At 37.7% G+C, this 21,368-nt stretch overlaps 1 protein-coding gene across 5 annotated transcripts in view; it reads left to right on the forward strand.

Annotated features, from left to right (window-relative positions):
- Positions 1–21,368, forward strand: part of LOC117387819 (protein shisa-6) — a 162,381-nt gene that overhangs the window by 124,019 nt on the left and 16,994 nt on the right. The window lies entirely within an intron of this gene.

A 21,368-nucleotide genomic window follows, 5' to 3' on the forward strand; every position in this document is an offset into this window, starting at 1 on the left:
TGGATGGGATTTAAATTTTAAACTATTTGTCTTCATTCTCAATTTTAATCTTCCAAAGGTTACATACATTTACTTTATTGCCAACGATGATCTCTGGATTAAAAATTAGACCATGTTGACCAATGTTAATATATTACAACAAAGAGCTTTTATTAGTGATTCTGAATACTTTATTGAAAACTCAAAATTTGTCTTGTATAATGAAAAGCTACATATGAACAAATGTTAAAATGAAGGACAGATCATGCCCTGTGTGGTGTTTGTACTTTTGCTCCGTATATGCACAAGTACACAGTATCGGTATCAGTAGAGTGCTCAGGAGTCACATAATTGTCCTCTTCACTGGTGGTGTAAATGTTGCTGTAATTAACCATCACAACCTGCTCCCACACAGTCAGCTGTATGCACACATTTCTCACATGTACACAAGTGATACAGTATCAGATGGCATTTACTGTAGGAGCACACTGCATTTGGAGCTTAAAGGAGCATTATGTAACATTTTATTTCCAGATTTTATTGCTCTGCCTGGAATATTCTATGGTTTGGCTTTAAAAAAAAAGGTTATATTACACTTCTAACACATTGCATATTTAGATCACCATGTTACCATTTATTGTCTGAAAATGCTATACAGTTGCCCCTCGCTATATTGCGGTTCACCTTTTGCGGCATCGCTGTTTCGCTGATTTTTTTTAGCATGATTTTGCATGCTGTTTTTACAGCGTATGAACGCACATTGTGTTCTGCGTCCTGATTGGCTAATGGACTGTAGACCATTGTCAATCAGTCCTTCGTACCGTGTCTCCTGTACAGTACAGAATTCAGCCAAATTTACATAAATGTTGGATTGCAGTGTGATTCCAAAGTGCTGTGTGTTTGCAAGTTTTCTCCCTGACAAAATCCACAATGTTGATGAAATGTTCTGTACTGACAAATTTCAGAAACACTTTGGACTTAAAAGTGTTTCTTTGCACGGAGAGGCGCCTCTGTGGATACCGCTGGAGCAGAGGCACGTGAACAACAACTTTAATGAGATCATCGGGGAAGGGCGATATAATCTACAAAAGTTTGAACTTTGAGTGTTTAAACAAGAGAGAAATGTGAGAAAATGTTAATGCCTGTCTCAGAAAAGTGTATAAAGTGTGGGGTGAGGGCTTTTACAGCCTTAAAACATATAGAATAATTATAAAAAATAAAGTTGACTACTTTGCAGATTTTGCCTATTGCGGATTATTCTTAGAGCATAACCCCCACAATAAACAAGGGACCACTGTATTCATTGAAAACAACATATTAATATGTTTTCTAAGTTTCAGTTTCATGTTTGTTGCTCTGAGTCCCCTGTCCCATAGCTCCCTGTGCTATTCACTCTCCCGTCAAAGGACTATCAACAGATTCTACGTGCATTTTGCTAATGAGACTACTGCAAATCAGGTCAGGTTTGTGAAGTTGTAGTGTATTTTTTTGCATCATGCTTTTGTATATTTATGGAGAATTGTCATGTGGGAGCATGGGCTGAGCTTTGGATAGTATCGTTCTGCTAATTGTAAGGAGGGCTCAAATAGGGTGCAGGGGTAAAATACTCAAACATGCATGAATGGCATCAAAAACCTCTTCAGGCATGTTTTTGATGAGGGAACAATGGTATAACATGGTAGAAAGCTCCAAAAAGTTGATTTCCATAATACCCCCTCTTTAAGAATATATCTTGCAATGTTTGTTTAGCTGTGCACCTCTAGAAAACGTTTTCACCTTCCAAAATTAGCTTTTACTGTTTTGCACATAAATCAAATTCCACCTGAAGCAAGCAAATAAACTTTTTATGCAAATTTGGGGTTGTAAGTGCAATATTTGGCGTTTCCACCTCACATTACTTATGTGCCACTTCAAAGTCTGCATTAATATTAAGGTGATGTTAGTTAATGTGAAAGAAAGTGTGGTGGGGTTTTTTTCATAAACAAAATAACAGCCATTAACCAGCCGTACACTCCCTTTACTCCCCGCACTAAGTCACTCCCCCTTCACAGCACTATTACAACACAATCAGTGTAATGCAACTACTGCACATCACAAGTTGTTGTGTACAGTTGTTTATCTTGCTTTTCTATATTTATAGAGAATTGTTATTTGGGAGAATGGGTGATGTAGGCTTGTGACTGGAGCATTGCACAGAATCTTACAGCTAACCGTAAGGAGGGTTTGAATAGAGCTCAGGAGAGATCTTCAAACATGCATGGATGACATAAAACCTCTTCAGGCGTGCTTTTTGATAAGGGAATGTTATAATATGGTAGGAAGCTGAAAATATATATTTTGCATAATACTCTCTCTTTAATCAGTGCTAGTGCAGCAATCTGCAGCTCAGTGAGTGCCAGAATTCTGGAGGTACTGAGCTTTCACATGAGGCATGGCCTTTCCATATACTGGGACTGAGAAAAACTTGTATGTGTCCTCTTTCTGCAGGTTAAGGCACAGGCAATACAGGTTCAGTTGGGATCATAATACCTTTTTAAAAACTGTGCACAAGATACATACAGTTCCTTTAAACATCAATTTGAAACTCCTTCTGTAGTTTACTCCCATAAATGTAAGGCATTTTATGTGTAAAAAAAAAAAAGAAAAAAATGACAATTTTTGGGACATTCAAAACAGAAACATGAAAAAAGCCAGATTTTCTTTCATCTTTTTGGGGACATCTTATTTAGTATTTGAGTAAACTACATCTGACTGCAAATTTGCTTAATTTTTCAGAGTTAAAACTTTCTGTAGTTTACTCCCATAAATGTAAGGCATTTTATGTGTAAAAAAAAAAAGAAAAAAATGACAATTTTTGGGACATTCAAAACAGAAACATGAAAAAAGCCAGATTTTCTTTCATCTTTTTGGGGACATCTTATTTAGTATTTGAGTAAACTACATCTGACTGCAAATTTGCTTAATTTTTCAGAGTTAAAACTTTAATAAATGAGACTTGGGAAGTAAAAAAAAAATAATATATATATATATATATATATATATATATATATATATATATATATATATATATATATATATATATATATATATATATATATATATATATATATATATATATATATATATATATATATATATATATATATATATATATATATATATATATAATGTATAACTATTTGGTGTAAGTAGGTGCTGCTAATGTCCATAGGTAACAATGTCCCATATAACTCTAAAACTCTATGGCTACAAATTGATTAAATTCATTTTGGTGCAGAGTTGATCATTCTGTTGCTTTCACAAGAAAGCCTGTATGCTCAGAGACCAAAATCACAAAAGAACAAAAAAATTTAAGACATGAGTTTTGCCTGTAGTGTCTCCCCTTAACTTGTACTCTGTCCATTTGCCTCCAGCATTTACTCCATTCTCCGGAAGTATATAGAAAAGTTCAGTCAGAGAACAAATCTCTTGTTTGGCGTGAGCGTGGTTATTTGTGAATGTGGTGTGTGAGTTATTTGTTGATTAAGGTTACGTGGGTGCCGTTTCTTTGTTGTCATGGCAGCCCTGTCTAATCACTGGCCTGGTTCCCTGCCCTCCCCCACATGACAAGCTCAGATATTCCGGTGGAGGAGGAGGAATTCTCACATCTCCATAGGCCTTACACTCAGCCCACCGACACAATTCACATACTCTGAGAATCCCTTGCCCTTAGCAACCTCTTGTTTTGATACCATTAGCCTTAAAGAGCTGGCACAATGAGCTAAAATTAGCCTGCAGCTATAGATATTATGCAGGGAATTATCAACAGCATGGTAAACCAGGTGAAAAGGGCCATTATGCTAGTTAAAGGGCACATATTACACATTACTGATCTATGTTATAAAGTTGTTCCCTCATCAAAAACATACCTGGAGTTGTGTTTTGTTTCATTCGCACATGTTTAACAGACAAATCTCCAAAACCTTCACTTAAATTGTTTGGATGATTTCAACACCACAACTTGCCAGTCTCTATAGGACTAAAGGTAAAATATAGCGGTTGAACTTGAAAACAACCACTTCATGACATCACAAGGTGGAACACAACATTTTGAGCTTTGGAGATGTAGACTGTTTAATAAAGATTTACTCAAACATGTGTAAATGAAACAAAACAGAACTTTGGGTATGTTTTTGATAAGGTAACAACATAAGATCATGGCTCACAAGAATCCATTTTGTGTTATATAGGACCTTTAAAGAACTAGCGCAGCAAGCTAGAATTAGCCCGTTACTATACATACATACTATGTACTAGTATACATAAATACTATGCAGAGATTTATCAGTAGTGTGGTAAGTGGCCCAGGCATTGACAAGCAGTGTCCCTAAACCCGGTGAAGTGGGCCATTATGCTAGTTAACATTTAGCCGTGGCTGTGAGTACTCTTTGTCAAGGAAATGTCAGGTCCTGGGTGGTACCACTGCCCCTCTCATCGTGGGAGCACTTGGAAGTAATGGGACGCCTTTGGAGAGGTGGAGAGGAGAAGAACTGGAGAGGTGTGTTTGGGAAACTGGAGCAATGAAAATTAGCTACTTTGGCCCTCATTATTAGCATTGCTTTGCTCAATTTGCAGTGATGCAAATTGTGTATGGTGTGGACTACTATAAGAATAGTAGCAGCTTTGGTAAAATGTCCAATGGTTCGCAGACACTGGGGAAAATGTGGATTTCCCAAGGACACAAGAACTGCACTAATTTATGGGAGCTGGAATCACACCACCAGCCTGTGGGCCAGTGGATTTGACCAATCTACCAATGATGTGTTTGTCGAGAGTGGGATTCAAACTGCCAACATTCTTATCAGTAGTTCACTCTACCAACTGAACTACTGTCTCCCCTCTGCTGCAGCTAAACGTGGATCCAATAAATTGATAAATAAGCTCTGACCCTGGCACACATACGAGCAGCTGGCAATAAATACAGTGGCCAGAAAGCAGTGTATTTTGAATGAAACTTCCCAAAATATTCATGTTTCAAGTGGCCTAAACATAGACTGTATATATAAATGGACATACCTAACCTGCTAGTCACTACGTTCCAAATAGGAAGTGAGCATGGGCAGGCTTTCAACTCCAACGGCTCTAGCTCCAAACTCATCATTCTGACAAACATCTTAAAATGTTTGTATGGCAAATTAGGCACCTTCTTTCTCCGAGGTCACTCCTGCTAGCATTGGCAACAGGTTTAATTGACATTACTGCTAAGCATCTGCTCCCTGCTAAACCAGTGGTGTGGGCAGGAAGGAGCAGTAACTTCAATACCCTTGCTCCAGATTGGTTGAGAATTGATGGTTGGAATTCTAAACCATTGTTTAGAATTCTAAATCATGGTTGAAATTCTAAATATGGAATTATGCCCTTATAGCCACAAGCCACTTGTTTATAAATTACTCTCACAATGTTTACATGCACAGGAAAAATCTGAGTGCACTAAAAAAAAAAAAATTCAAATCATCTTTGCTCCAAACCCTGTCAGATCACTTTTGTCACAGTCCACAGCAGATCAAAGAACCAAATAGGTGTGAACTGGGAATATGTGTAGTAAGTTAGCATAAGACACAGTGATACACAGCAGTGAGTGTGTATCACTGGAATTTTATGTATGTTAACTCCGGACATTTTTATAAACAGAGCATGGTTGCTGTTCATCATGAAGGTACCAGGACTATCGAACACAGTCTAGAAATTACATTAAGATGAAATAGAAACAAATGCTAAATAAAAATTACGGCAAAGTAAAAAAGCGTATATGAAACCAAGTCATTTACATTGAAATAAAGTTCTAAATAGCACACATATTAAAGCTGTAAGTGTGAGCAAATACTCCCAGGTGGAAGTGGGTTTGTGTTGGTTGCCGTGGTGATGGACAGGCTGATGGATGGGCTCAGACAGGGAGATCCTTGGACTGCCATGTTTTTAGATGACACTTTGGTCTGCAGTGAGACCAGGGGAAAAGAGGGAGGGGTGTTGAAGGTCTGTAGTGGAGGAGAGGAATATGGCTGGGGCAGCAGTACTTCAGTTGGTAGAGTGCTTCAGTTGGTAGAGTGCTTCCTCTGATCTCTCTCACAACATAAACATCATTGTTAGAGCAGATTCACTGGCCCACAGGTTAGTGGTGTGATTCCAGCTCCCGCAGATGAATACTGTTGTTGTGTCCTTGGCCAAGATACTTAACCACCCTCACTCCCAGTGTCTGCGTACACTAGTGTGCGAGTGTGTGAATGGATGAATGGCTCCTTGATGAAAAGTGCTATATCCAAATGTGACCATTTACCATTTGGATGCGCTTTATTTATGTAGTAAGATGTATGTGATGAGTACAGCTAGAGGAGCAGAGCTAGAGGAGCAGAGTCAGAGAAGCACAGAAGTAGAGCCAGAGGAGCAGGGCCCGAGGAGCAGAGCCAGAGGAGCAGAGCCAGAGGAGCAGAGCCAGAGGAGCAGAGCCGGAGGAGCAGAGCCGGAGAAGCAGAGCTGGAGAAGCAGAGCCGGAGAAGCAGAGAAGTAGAGCCAGAGGAGCAGACAGGAACACAGCCAGAGCCCAAGGAGCAGGCACGAGCAGAGCCAAAGGAACAGAGCCAGAGGAGCATAGCCAGAAGAACAGAGCCAAAGGAGCAGAGCCATAGGAACAGGGCCAGAGGAACAGAGCCAGAGGAGCAGAGTTAGAGGTGCAGAGCCAGAGGAGCAGAGCCAGAGGAGCAGAGCCAGAGGAGCAGAGCCAGAGGAGCAGAGCCAGAGGAGCAGAGCCAGAGGAACAGAGCCAGAGGAACAGAACCAGGGCAGCAGACAGGAGTAGAGCCAGAAGGGCAGAGGAACAAAAGCACTTTAAGTAATCACATGACACATTAACTGTAGGTTTTGTTACATGAAAATATAAAAGTTGGTCAAGAAGTAGTCAAATGCAACCTCTTTTAGCAAACTCAAATACGGCGCTCACTTTTCATCCCCACAATGGCAAAACATAAAACATGAAGCTTCAGTCACAGTTGGACCACAAGCCTACACCAACAAGCCTTTTTCCAGCGTTTCCATGGTGCAGTTTCCATGGCAACAGGTTGTGACTGTCTGGCTGCGCAGACCAGACGTGCTGAGACATTTTCTCAAGTTAAAAGTAATACAGACGCTACTGACTACGTTTTTATCAAATCAGACATATTGTTACAAATTAGGGTTGTCAAAATGATCAAAAATCAGATACTAATCAATACTAAAACTGATATTGAAACCAGATACTCATCTGAGCATCGATACTAAAAAAGTCAGATTCACAGGACAGAAAGTAATCAGAACATGTATAAGGCCACTAGTATAGTATCGGTCTGGTACACGGCCATGGACCACTGTGAAACCTAACTGGATGACTGAGGGATTACACATTCACAAGGCCACATGGTAATGTAAAAGAGAGTAATACGATTTAATATTGGAAATAGAGTCTATTCCTTAGTATCAAAATGTAAAATTGTAGTTAGCACTTTAGTAACGCTACTCTAGTAACACTTTTACAAATAGTCATGGGAAAACAACTGCCAGACATAATCTCACTTGATTCTTTCATGGTGAATTTTCAACAGTAACAAAAACATAATTAGTAGAAGAAAAGAAAAAAAGAAAGGACTAAGTGGGCGGGGAAAAAAGTTTAAAGTAAAACAGTCAGATACAGGCCTTTATAATAAATCTCTTTTTTTTCTGATATAAGAGCAATGTTGATTTATCAGAATTTATTTTTTATTTTTTATATATATATTTGGCTATACTCGCAATAGAAATCATCTGCTTTTGTGTATTTATGGGAGCATGGATGACATAGTCTGAGTATTGCACAGAATCTTTCAGCTAACCATAAGGAGGGTTCCAGTAGGGTCCAGGAGAGATCGCAAAATTACTCCAACAGGCATAGATTATATCTAAAAGCTCCTCAAGCATGCTTTTGATTGGCATTTTAACATGGTAGAATGCTCCAAAAATCTATTTTGCATAATACCCCTTTAATATCAGGTTTGTCTCACACCACAATGGTTAGTTATCTAAGTTATAACACTAGAGGATTTAAAAAAGTACTTAAGGGCTAATTCACCAGAAAGCCTGAGGGCGAAGAAAAATTCTATAGCAAACCAGTGCATGGGGGCTAAATGTGGCCCTGAGGACCTAGTTTGTTTTAGGATGATAAATGTAGTGAGACCAGCAGCTTATCGGGTTGTTCCATGGTCGTTTTGTGTAATTTTTGTATTGTTTTGGCCTGTGTATCTCTATGGGCAATTTGCACACTTTCAACAAACATGGTGCGTTTAGCTAACAATGTTATAATGTGGAATTTCATAATGCAATAATTTTATGGGGGACTTACAGTTTTTGAAAGAAATACCTAAACTTGCGATCCACAAATGTTACACCAAAATGTTTCCATATAATTACTATGGCTTAAAAAACTTGCAACGGACAACAATCATATTGTTGTATATCGTTGAATAATGGACCACTTTCTGAAGCTAATGTTGAAAAAAAAAAAAAAAGTTTATTTATGCAGATAGAGAAGAGTTTCAACTTTCTGAAAGTGTTTGTTTTGTTGTAGATAGCCAGCCTATAAGGTTGTGTTCATGTGACCTTACAACATTCTGGATCCCCATGGTTTAAACTGAGATGGGTAGGTCAGAATTAAATTGCATGTGCCAGATTTTCATTATTTATTTATTTATTTATTTATTTATTTTCTAATTGCGACTTGGTTTGGTGAGATAGTACCTGTGGTAATTGTATCATAATTACATTACATTAGTTAAATATTACAGTATTTTATGATCTATGTTATAATGTTGTTTCTCCTTCACAAACAAATTGTTGTTTTTTGTTTAATTCACACATGTTTAACATACAAACTCTGCATATTTAGGCTGTTTTTCTCTCAAATGGACCACTGTTCTACCTTGTGATGTCATGTGGTAATACAGGAAGTGCTCCATTGTGTTTTTAAACTCCATACACCTTCACCATTTTATAATGCTGTTACTTCCTGGATTTGTGTTTTGTTTCATTCACACATGTTTGAGTAATCCTTTATTATTAGTTTGTCTATACCTTCAAAGCTCAGAATGCTGTCATGAAGAAGTAGTTTCCAAGTTTGCAGCTCCCTTTAACTTTAGTTCAATTGAGATCGGCAATCCCAGGGCTGAAATCATCCAAATGATTCTAGTGAAGATGTATGGTAAGGTGGAACAGAGTGTTTCCAGCTTGACAGAAAAACTCCAAATATGCAGGGTCTGTGTGTTAAACATGTTTGAATGAAACAAAACACAACTTCAGGTCTGTTTGTGATGAGGAAACAACATATAACACAGACCATCTTCTCTGCCAGTATACAAGTCTTTAGCATCCATTATGTCTCCTGTGTACTCATTATCGCATCCACAGAACCACTGTAGTATAGAGAACCTGCTAGAGTTTTGTTTACACGGGTCAACAAAGGACTTAAAACCAGTATATTTTGGAGGCGTTCCAGGAGAGATGTACTCAGAGTTATGTGTTTTAGCAGTGAAAATGCAAATGAGCTGGTTTGATAAGCTGTCCAAAAAGCAGAGTGACGTCAAAGCTGGAGCCGTTGAATGAAATTTAAACAAAACCAAATACAAAAGAGCGTGTGAGCAGATAGAGGCTTTGTGATGGCTCTATCACCAGTAGAATCATGCTACTACAAAGGACTGCCCAGTGCTTGTGCAATATGAGCCTGGAGCATCCTCAGTGGTGGGGGGAGATGTTTGGGAGATTAAGTCAGATGGTCCAGATCGGTGATGGACCACTACTCCATTTTGTTACTTAAGTAAAAGTACAGACAACAGAGCAAAAATTTTTTTTTAAGTATTGAAGTACTCACATAAATGAATAAAAATCTACTTCAGAGTATCTCACACACATTTGAGACATTTGAGACTATTAGAATGAAATGTTCTGATGTTAAAGCAATTTATGAGTTCTTAAAGCAACAGTATGTATGATTTTTAGACTTTGTAAACCTGAGCTATTCGTGCCTCAAGATATGAGGTAAACATGTTCAAATCAAATATAGCTTTTACACAATTGTAATTCTGATTTATTCTTAACTACAAAAAAACTGGACATGACAGCTAACTTATTTATGTTATAATTTAGCGTTATGATTCTCAAGACAATTATCAAGTCAGAAAGTAGAATAAGTCTCACATGAGTTGCTAGTGTCAATGTTGGTTTAAACCTAAAAGAACTCTCTCTGATCTGAACTGTCACTACCTAAACCCCAGCACTTGCCTTCAAACATTAATCAGTGGTAGTGCAGCCTCTGCAGCTCAGTGAATGAATTATGTGCAGGCCACATACAGTCCCTTTAAAGAAAGGGTAGTGTGCAAAATTAATGTTTTGGAGCTTTCTATGATGATACAACATTGTCCTCATTAAAAACATGCCTGATGAGGTTTCATATGCCCTCCAAGTATGTTTTATATGCCCTCCATTGTAATTCTGATTTATTCTTAACTTTATTTTTTATTTATTCTAACTATTCTTAACAATTACAAAATTTAGCGATGTCTCCTTTGCCCTATTCAAACTCTAGCAGTATGATTCTATCCAATGCTCAGCCCACAAGAATACATCATCCAAGCTCCCACTTTTGCATACAAAAGCAAGATTCATAACAATACACTGTAACTTCAGAAACCTGAGGTGATGTGCAGTAATTTCATTAGCAAAATGCACATCAGTTCTAGTGTGATAGCATTGTTTTCGATGAATACAGCATTTTCAAAACAATGAAAAGGTAACACACTGGTCTAAATATGTTAAGTGTTAGCAGGGAATATCCTATAGAAGCATAATACTCCCGCACTCCCATAAAAAAAAAAAAAAAGCATTTCACTCAGATTATGATAATTATTAAAGAATCAAATTTTAAAGGAATGTAATCAATTTCTTTGTTTTTCATAGTCATTTTAGTTATATATGTTTCATTTTGTCATAGCATGGAGCTAGCTGACAGTTGTTGAAATCTAATTCTTCAGTACAATGTAAACCTTTTATGTAGTGCCAAGAAAATATGAAATGCTAGGATTTTTCTGAACTTGTAATAAAGAAAAAACATTGCATCTTGTCTGAACAGATGTTGTGTTTTAATAGGGCTGCGGTGTGGGTGCTAACGGCTGTTACCGTGGGAACAAATGCCTGGTTGGTTGCTCTCCATGTGACAAAGACATTGGAACTTTTGGCATATTGACATGCTTATAATTTAGCTTGTCAAACACCTATGACATACAGGGGAGAAGAGCAGTTTGAAGAAAGGAGTTTAAATCTGAGCTAACTTTTCTGATGGAGGGTCAACCAAATGCTTGATGTTATTAACTTTAAAGAGGGAGTATTATGCAAAATCGACATTTTTGGAGCTTTCTACCATGTTATAAAATATTCTTACACTCTGTGCAGATCAGACAGGACTTGGTGCCATGTCTCCATAGCAATAGATATGTTTAATGTCATACTGTGAGACAGTAACATCTCCATGGAGACAAACAGGTGGATGATCCTGTATCAGAAAAGTTACATATTGCACTTTTAATATGGTTGCTGTTTACACTCACAAACAATATTTTTTAGCATGAATGAGCTAGCAAAGCTTTGACTGAGCATGCTCCATCTGATATTATGGCTGTTCTTGTGTCATAAAGTGTGTTGCTACAGGCGACAGGCAAACAGCAGAGCACACTACATAATCATGAATGCTACATTATTAATGCAACATTTAATCAGTGCAGTAAAAGGACTCCCTGGTGAGTGATTCATTTTATCATCCAAGGCACATGTACTGTGAATAATATAGGACTCAGTATCATCGGATGCCATTACACACACGACAGCTGTATTTGTGTAGTACAAATTGTAGTCTGTATCAGTGTGGTCATGATCATAGGCTGATCACCTGCTAGCCGCCTTGTTCCAAATAGAAAGTGAGCATGGGAACGGCTCCAATTTACTTTACATTGAAAAACTGTGTCCTCTCTATCTGTCCCTGCTGCTGTCAGGCTCGTCATTTTGGTATTAAAATGTTCATAGTAACCTGATCCACATGATGCTGATATTTTTGGTCACTATTGTGTTCATAAATCAAGATATTAATGTTAATAGCATTGCTAAGCACCTGCTTTACCTTCAGCAGGTTTTTGGTTGTTATGATATTAGCGTTCGGCTCCAAAGTTGCCTGATAACTGCCAGCCTCGATGAGCTTCATTTGACTGGAGCTAAATGCTACTGGTGACATCACATTCCCTTAGTCCACTTCTTTATATAGCCTATAGTCATAACACTAAAATTTCAAACCTGGTTTTGATACAAAGGAATAGTCTTGATACTTAATACCAATGCCAATACCACAACGATGATTTTCAACATTAAATTGTAATATTTTCTTTTATATTAGCATGTGGTCTTATATCTATGTAATTCCTAGGTTGTACAGGTAGGTTCCATAGGGGACCATGGGCTTATACTAGTCTATGTCATTTTATACTTATACTACAGATACCGCTCAGTCTAAAGTTATTCATAAAAGGTTATTTTCTGTCCTGTGAATGTGACTTTTTTTTGTATCAATAATTGCTCAAATGAGTATCTAGTTTCGATACTAGTTTTAGCACTGATTATTATCTTATTTCAGATACTTTTAACAACCCTAGTCTACATGGAGGGCTGGGTACCTTTCAGTCTTTTCAGGTACTGGTAGCTGAACAGTACTTTTTGGTACCTATTGTTATATTGTTTCTCTTCTAGAATGACAAAGCAGAGCAGTTCATGGATACCGTTAAATTAACAACAGCTTTTCTTTGGAGAAAAGCTGTTTTTCTTGTTAATTTATGATGGCACTGCCTTGTAATTATAGTGCTCCCCCAGGATATACTTGGCATCAAAACTTGTTATTAAAGCTAAAAGTGGTACCAGGTTTTGGTTACATTTATTTATTTGTTTAATTTTTAGGATTACCAGTAGTACCCAAACCTTTTATTTTGTACTATAAAACAGTATCCAGCCTTACAGGTGCTCTCTGTGTCACTCTGAGTTCTCTAATCAGTATTTTATTAGATACTGTTATAGTTGATCGTTATATATGCATAGCCAAGAAGTATTTTGCACAGGGCACTCACAAAGCTGGAAACAACTCAGATGGTAACCTATTTTGCTTCAATCTAATGTTTTAAGTTAAGTTATTTTTCATCACACCATCACATCACAGTTATGCTTTCCAATCAGAGCAACTGCAAAAGTCCCATTGTAGCCTTACATAACAAAGCTAGTCTTGGAGAAGGTTTCAAATATGCATCACTGTGGACACCTACTAGTATAGGGAGTGCTGCATCAATCTCCACGCATCTCATTACATTTAGCACATTTAGCAGGCGCAATCTAATTAATTAACTCACAGGCGGAGCATACGAGCGGCCCGTCCTGCGACCTTGTTAGTCCGTCTCCACTTTGTTAGAGAGGAGACATCTTCCTGTTTAATTGACCTCTCCTGGAGCGCAGTAGCCCCATCCGTCATGCACCCCCCTCTCCCACCGGAACCCCCCTCTCTCACAGTAGAGCCCGGAAAGCCCAGTGCGGAATGCAAATGCGTTGGCGATCGATGTTCAGACGGTTCCACGCTCCGCCGCTCTACGTCACACGCATCGATTGGGCAAATGCTTAGTTAACCTTGGCTCAGGGTTCAAGGAGCTCTGTGGTTGGCTCAGCAAGTCTCCGCCCGCTGCCGCAGCACAGATGACTATATATGGGCAAGGAGGAGAGGCGTGAGAGAGGGAGGGAGGTGATTAGGTAGTCAGTCAGTAAATGTTAGAAACTTGGTGAATGCAGAGTGTGTTGTGTAAGTCTTGTGGAGATTTTCCAGGTACTAGTCTGGCACCTTGTAGTGGTCAAAGACAAGTTATTACACTTACTACTCACTACTACACTACTACTACTATTTATTACACTTGCTACTCAATTACTACTACTCTACTTATTAGTAGAGTATTAGTAATTTATGTTCAGTTGTTGTAACAAGATAAGCCTGAGTATAATTTCTGTCGAAAAGCTGCACATTTTGTAAGTAAGACATTGAAATTATAATAAAAGTAAAAAAATAAATATCATAATAAACTTGAATAAACAAAAAATGAATAAGGCAAATCCATTGACAGTGTGCCAAATTTTATATATATATATTTTTTTTTATTTCCCAAGGTAAGCAGGAAATTCCATATGAGTCTATTGGAAAGACTAAGTTAATGTGTGGCTGCAGTAGTCCAGTGGCTAGCACAGATTTGCATTGACAAGGTATCAAGCAGAATCATTTTTTATACAAAAATACTAATACGTTTTATATACTGTAAGTTTAGGTTGTTTGCATGTATATTTTTTATATTACTTCAAGCTGGAGTGGAGCAAAAATATCGATAGCCCCTGTATGCTCAGGTAAGAGCATTGTGTTCTGCATCCTGACTGGTTAAGGGACTGTAGACCATTGTTAATCAATCTCCTCTGTGTCGTGTCTCCTGTACAATACAGAATACGTTCAGTCAAATTTACATAAATGTTCGAACGACACTAGAGTGGAGCAGTGCCAGGACGAAGAGTCAGAGGAACTGTGAATTACGCGTGAATCACTATTACTTAATTAAACAAGAGATAAATGTGAGAAAATGTTCATGCCTGTCTGAGAAAAGTGTATAAAGTGTGTGGTGAGGGGTTTTACAGCCTTAAAACATATATAATAACTGTAAATAATAAAGCTGACTACTTTGCAGGTTTCACCTACTGTGGGTTATTTTTAGAACGTAACCCCCGCGGTAAAAGAGGGAACACTGTATAGGACTTTAAATGCAAAACTCATTGGTATCATTATCACAATACTTGGTGCTGCCAATTACTACCCTACATCTGTCAGTAGCTTATTACTACATGAGAAAGTACAAGGTAAAAGTACACAGTACAGTATCAGGAGTATTGTCTGACATTTGCTGACCTCAGATGCTCTTGACTTTTCAAAATGCCTTCCAGGACTCTCTACACTGCTCTTCGTCATCCGCCCTCCTCCTCTCCCTACACACACTCCTGCCTGGACGTTGTTTATGGCCCATTTCAACTAATTACTATTTGATGAGATTTACATTTCAACTTTTTTCATCCAAATTGCTTTAGTAAATGCCAAACCAAATGTCACCTCCCCGAGTCCGAGTGCTGCCATCTGGACATTATGCAGACTGGCCGGGAGTGAAGGTATCCTCCAGAGAGCCAGGTTCTCCGGTGACTAATGTTCTCGCAGGGCCACCGGAAGAGCAGCACGGAGCCCACCATTAGAATGCATTACAGTGTGATTCATGCGCTATCCTCTGACACAACTGCAGACAACACATCCTGACAGCTCTTTAGCAATTTATATGGAGCCCCTGTTTAACCCGGCAATCGGCAAGTGGTGTCAATCAGCTCAGGCAGCCCGGTGCTCCGAGACTGCTGCAGATGCTCACAAAGTATGGCTGCACAAGTCAAATGCAGTTCTTACTTTACCATTAAGTAATAACAGATGTTGCCTGGATTATTTTGACTGTATATATGCTATTTCAATAATTTCCAAACAACCAGTGTGCCTTGAAGAATAGTTAGAAGTATTACACTTTTATGGGGTATTAACTGTTAACACATAGCATATTTAAATCACCACGTTACCTTTTATTGTTTTTGAAAATGTTATATTCCCTTAAAACAAGGTATTAACAAGTTTAATAAGTTTCAAGATGCTCTGAGTCTTCCCGCCCTTTGCTGTCTGCGCTAAGGCAAGGCAAGGCAAGCAAAGGCAAGTTTATTTGTATGGTATAATTCATACACAGAGTAATTCAATGGAGTACTTCAAAGTGCTTTACGGAATAAGAAGGACATTAAAATCACACAAATCAAAACATAAATAATCACAAATAATCATCATAAAATTAACATTAAAACAGAACAGTGCAGAATAAAAACCTTTCAGTCATATGCACAGCTAAATAGAACTGTTTTGATCCTGGATTAAAACATTGTCAAAGTACAGGCCTGTCTCACATCTTCAGGAAGACTGTTCCAGGTTTTAGCTGCATAAAACTGAAATGCCGATTCCCCATGTTTTGTCACTACCCCTTCCGAGCGCTATCACAAAACAATCAGCTGCATCTCACTAGTAAAACTAATGCACATCACATCAGTGCTCAGTGTCCTGAGCAACTTCTGAACCAGTTGAGAAAGCAAAACATAATTAGCAAATAGAAAGACGGGCGCATAGATTTTTTATTTATAATTTTTTTTAATTTGATTGGTGTAATCCTTGGTAAATTGGGAATGATACCTGGGAGGAATGATATCTCTATGTATTTTTTTTATAAAATGACATCAGTCTGTTTACCGTTCCCCCCTTGTTTTTTTGTTTTTTTCGTTTGGTTTTGTTTGATTTTTTTGTCATACAGACGGACCATGCATTATGGCTTATCCGGTGACCAGACTCACATTTGTTTAGTATTGGGGGAGTGTGTATTCTGGATCTTAGGCAAATAATTTGGTAATGTTTTAGTGAGTGGTGTGCCACAAAAAGGCTGAAAAACACTGTCCCAATTAGAGGTCAATTATACATTCTTTACTAAGAAATTGTAGTAGGGTTGTCAAAAGTATCGAAAATCAGATACCAATCAATGTTAAAAGTAGTATTGAAACTAGATACACATTTGAGTATCATCATCAAGTATCGATACTAAAAAAGTTACATTCACAGGACAGAAAATTAACCTTTCCTGGATAGCTTTAGAATGATCTTGAGCTGTATCAGAGCAAATATAAAACCACACAGACTAGTATACACTCATGGACCACTATGGACGACTGAGGGGTACACAGATAAAAGACCACATTGTAATATAAAAGAAAATACTTTGATTTAATGTTGAAAATAGCATTCTATTGTCTGAAGAAATTGGTATCGGAATCAGTATTGAGTATCAAGTCTATTCCTTAGTATCAAAATTGAGTTTGAAATTTTAGTAGCGTGACTACACAAAATTGTAGTAACAAAATACTGCATTTGTTTTTTAAAGCTCACATTCTCAAATCTCACAGCTGTATGCAATATTCATTTGGTGTTCAAACTCTGTGAAGGTAAATTACTTCATTCATTAAGAACTCTTTGGTGGAATTTGCTTTGTAACTCTCCGATTACATCTTGGGTTATGGTTAATATCCCTATAATTGCTGAGCCTATCCACTGGCACAAAGATTAGCGTCTTCTCTGTCAGCACACATTTAAGTGAAATTGATTTTTCTCTTTAGCTTCAGAAAGTTTTACCATCATTTAACCCCAAATGTTATGTCATTGTCGACAGTGAAAATGGCTGTAAGCCACAAGATTAATATGACAAGTTTGTGGAGTTACTCTCTAACAAATGAGGATAAACATTTATGGAGCATAAGTTTGGATATTTCTTTCAAAAACAGGAAATCACACATAGAGTTATAGAGTTGGAGTGTCTTGGACATGTTGTTGATTTGTGGTTTCATTAGCCATCCATGTTCTCCTGGTGACCACACAGAGGGCTGGGGGGCAGTGAGCTGAGAGGTGATAATGACAGGGTTAGGCTGTGGTCAACATGGGCTACCCATGTCACGGTGTCATATAGACATGGGAGGAACATGGAGGCATGATAATGACATATATATGAACCCATAACCTCGAGTCAGACAGCCAGGCTAATTCACCACAAAATGTTTAAATTACAGAATATGGCATTAAACTTCTTTAGACCTCATGGATACAAGCGGGTGACATGTTCAACCTCTTTTCAATTTCTGTATAGCAAATTTGGTAGTTCCAACTTAACTTGTGCTGCTGGTATAGTATTTTTGTGTTTCTGGCTATAATACTTGAGGAGTGGGGTGTGGAAGTCTGTGGAATGTGGAATGCTGTAGATTTGCCCATCAGCTCATAGCAGTCAAAGAATCTGTTAACTAGTGCAATTAGGGACGCACCAATGTAGCTTTTTCAATTTCAATAGCGATATTGATACTGGCTTGTGGTATCTACCATACCCAACATTAATCGATACCATTGTAGGGACTGAAAGAGGGATTTTATTTCCATCAAAACACGGTTAACTTGCTACAAAATGTATCCAGCAGGTAACTATTGAACATTGTATGAAAAAAGGTTCAAACAATATGAAACTTTCTAGCCCAACAATAGCCATTCTAGCCCAACAATAGTGCAACTGCACCTATTAGTTGGCAAAAAAGCTATATAATATGGCTTTAACATGGAAGTGTGTGTAGGAGGTAGCCAGTTAAAATCTTGACTATCTAATTACATCTCTGCTTAAGACACCCATAGTGTTTTATCAATTACAATATATGTCCTTAACAACTGGGAGAGCATCTGGCCTAAAAGATCTTTCAAACTGCTGCCTGTCTGGGTGGTGTGCTCAGGGTGGTTGGGAGCTTGTTTTGCTGCATCACTGCCTGTGGGTGGCACACTGCATGTGCGTATGATGATTACAACCTCTGAGTGCAGTGTGCTTAATTGGTCCCAGATCACGGCAGATCCGAGCGGGCTTCCCACTCCCCAGACAACTCCCACGCAGGCTTGTTAGTGAAGGCAGCCCATTGTGTCCAAACCTGTCTCACTCCTGTCTCTATGTATGTACGGGTTTAGAAGTTTGTTTGCTCATTTGTTTCTTGTTGTTGTTTGTTTTGATTTTTTGCTGGCCAGTTCTATCACTGACGTAGTGCTGATGACAGAGAATAGTATTAGTACTGAGTACTATAAAATTATAATCATGTCATTATAATTACGCATAGAAAAGATTAGCACTGTTAATAATAATAATAATAATAATAATAATAATAATAATAATAATAATAATAATAATAATAATAATAATAATAATAATAATAATAATAATAATAATAATAATAATAATAATAATAATAATAATAATAATGCTTGGTATTGGGATATTTTTCATAGATCATAATAACTTTCTTTTTTCTCATTTTCTCAAAAAATAAATATCCCCAATGTTTTTTTGTTTTTTTTTCTATCTCTGAGGGTTTTCAAAAGTATCAAATAACAGATATTAACTGATGCTAAATCTAGTATCAAAACTATATACTCATTTGGTATTAAAATAAACAATAACTGGTCTAGTGAGGGCTGCTTTGCCAGAGCTGGACATGTTTCCTGAATAGCTTTAGATCTTGAGCTGTTTCAGAACAAGTATAAACCACATAGACTGGTATACACCGATGGTTCACTATGGTAATAATGTAATATAAAAGAAAGTACTATTATTTGATGTTGAAAATGACATTCTATTCTCTAAACAAAGATTGTTGTTTTAGGATCATCATATCAGAATTGGTATTGAGTATTGGGTTTATTCCTCAATCAAGTTTGAAATTTTAGTATTGTGGCAAAACTAAATTCTACACATAGCCAATAATAAAAAAACAGTTTTGTTTTTAATCAAAATCTAATCTTTATCTAAATACTTTTCCACATCACTGATCTCTGCTTTGTCAACTCCATATGTTTTAAGTGGCTACAGATCTGCTTATTATTCTCTCTGTGAGCAAACTGCACCTTCCAACCATTACAACACATCTCTACACATGTTTGCGCAGCTCCATTTGAACAATCCTTCAAGTGGAAGCACTGTGAAACCCGGAGTCAGTGCAGACGCTTGAACACATCCATCTTCATAGCTGCAGCTCAGTGTGAGGCGCTGTGCGTTCAGGCGCTCTCCGGCGCTCTCCGGCTGACAGATGCACAGCAGCAGTTGGCTCTGATGCATTTTTAAACAGGCACAGAGGCAGACTGCAAGTGAAGGTGTCGCGCTAGAGACGTGACAGAGTCCATAAACAAATGTACACACCAGTACGCCTTAGGTTCATAATGAGAGATCATCACTCAGCACAGGGCATACAAAATGCAGAAGTAAGCTGTGGTCAGAGTGAGGTAACCATGGCAGCTGATAGTGCTGCGATAGTAAGGAAACTGTAAGGTTTATTAAGTACCATCTTTATGTAGTTATTATGATACATTATATATGGTCACAGCACAGCTTTGAGTCCTTACAGATAAAATAGGCTTCCACTAATCACTGGCTTCCACTTGTGAGTAAAAAAGTGTCAGAGTTTGACTCCCAGGCTACCCAGGTCTTATGCGGAGTTTGCCTGTTTCTCCCTGTATTTCTCACTGTGTTATAGGGTTTTATCTGGGCAGTCCCATCAAACGAAAACACCTACCATGGGTCCAGCTAAGATAGTCCTGACCAAACCTAGTTCAACATCAGGAGATGTGGCATCCCACTGCTACAAGTTGCCCCAGCGGTATTAATGGATGAGTCAAAATCCCCTACAAGAGCAAATAATACCATTATTTCTTAACTGGCAATTTTGTTGCAGTTTGTGAGTTCTCTATAAAGTGCTTAAAGGTTGAAATACACTATATAAGCATGATGATTTACCACTTCCTTGTAAAGTAATTGATTTGAATATGTGTTAGGACTGGTAGACATAGTGCATATGTCTGGAGGTAACTCTACTGAAGTCACTTGTATTGGCTCAGGGTTTAGGGTTTGAGATTGTGTGCGTATCTGGCTGACTATTTCCTACCTGTCCTACAATTGGCTAGTATTGCTTGTTTTGTGCTGTGTTCTACTGTTCACACATCTCTTCTTTTCTAGGTCGACTCTTTTCACATGCTTTCCACACTTTCTCTGATGCATCTTAAACCCCGACACTGATAATGACGCATTTATGATTTGTGAATTATGTAGTTTTGTGAGAACATGTTTCCAGGAAAGGCTTATGAATCTTTGATGGCTGCCTTACCATTTTTGCCTCTGAGTTTCCAGTCTGCATTTTCTGAATTCTGTTTGATGACGTGTTTTGCAGGTACGCTGAGGTCACAGACAGCTGCCAAACTTGAACCATCTCCAGATCTTTCATTTTATATTTATGTGTGTTACTATTAATTTGTAAATTTTTATTTAACCATGTTATTAATTTGAAAATATTACAAGGATAATTCACTCAATTTCAAATTTGAATTGTAATTATTGGTTACTGCATTTAAAAGCATGTTAATTCATAATTTATTTTTAATACTTTATTTTGATGAGTTATCCCTAATATTTTCACATGTTTTCTGCAAAGCTGCTCTCACCCCCAAGGCTAGTTAGTTTAGCACTGGTTTGATTAGAAAGCAAAAAGTAAGAAATGAAAATTTCTCATAAGGTTGACAAATAAAAAATGCATTGTAAATTAGAAATGTCAATTTAAAACCATTA

This window comes from Periophthalmus magnuspinnatus, chromosome 19, assembly GCF_009829125.3.
Source record: "Periophthalmus magnuspinnatus isolate fPerMag1 chromosome 19, fPerMag1.2.pri, whole genome shotgun sequence".
Classification (NCBI taxonomy): Eukaryota; Metazoa; Chordata; class Actinopteri; order Gobiiformes; family Gobiidae; genus Periophthalmus; species Periophthalmus magnuspinnatus.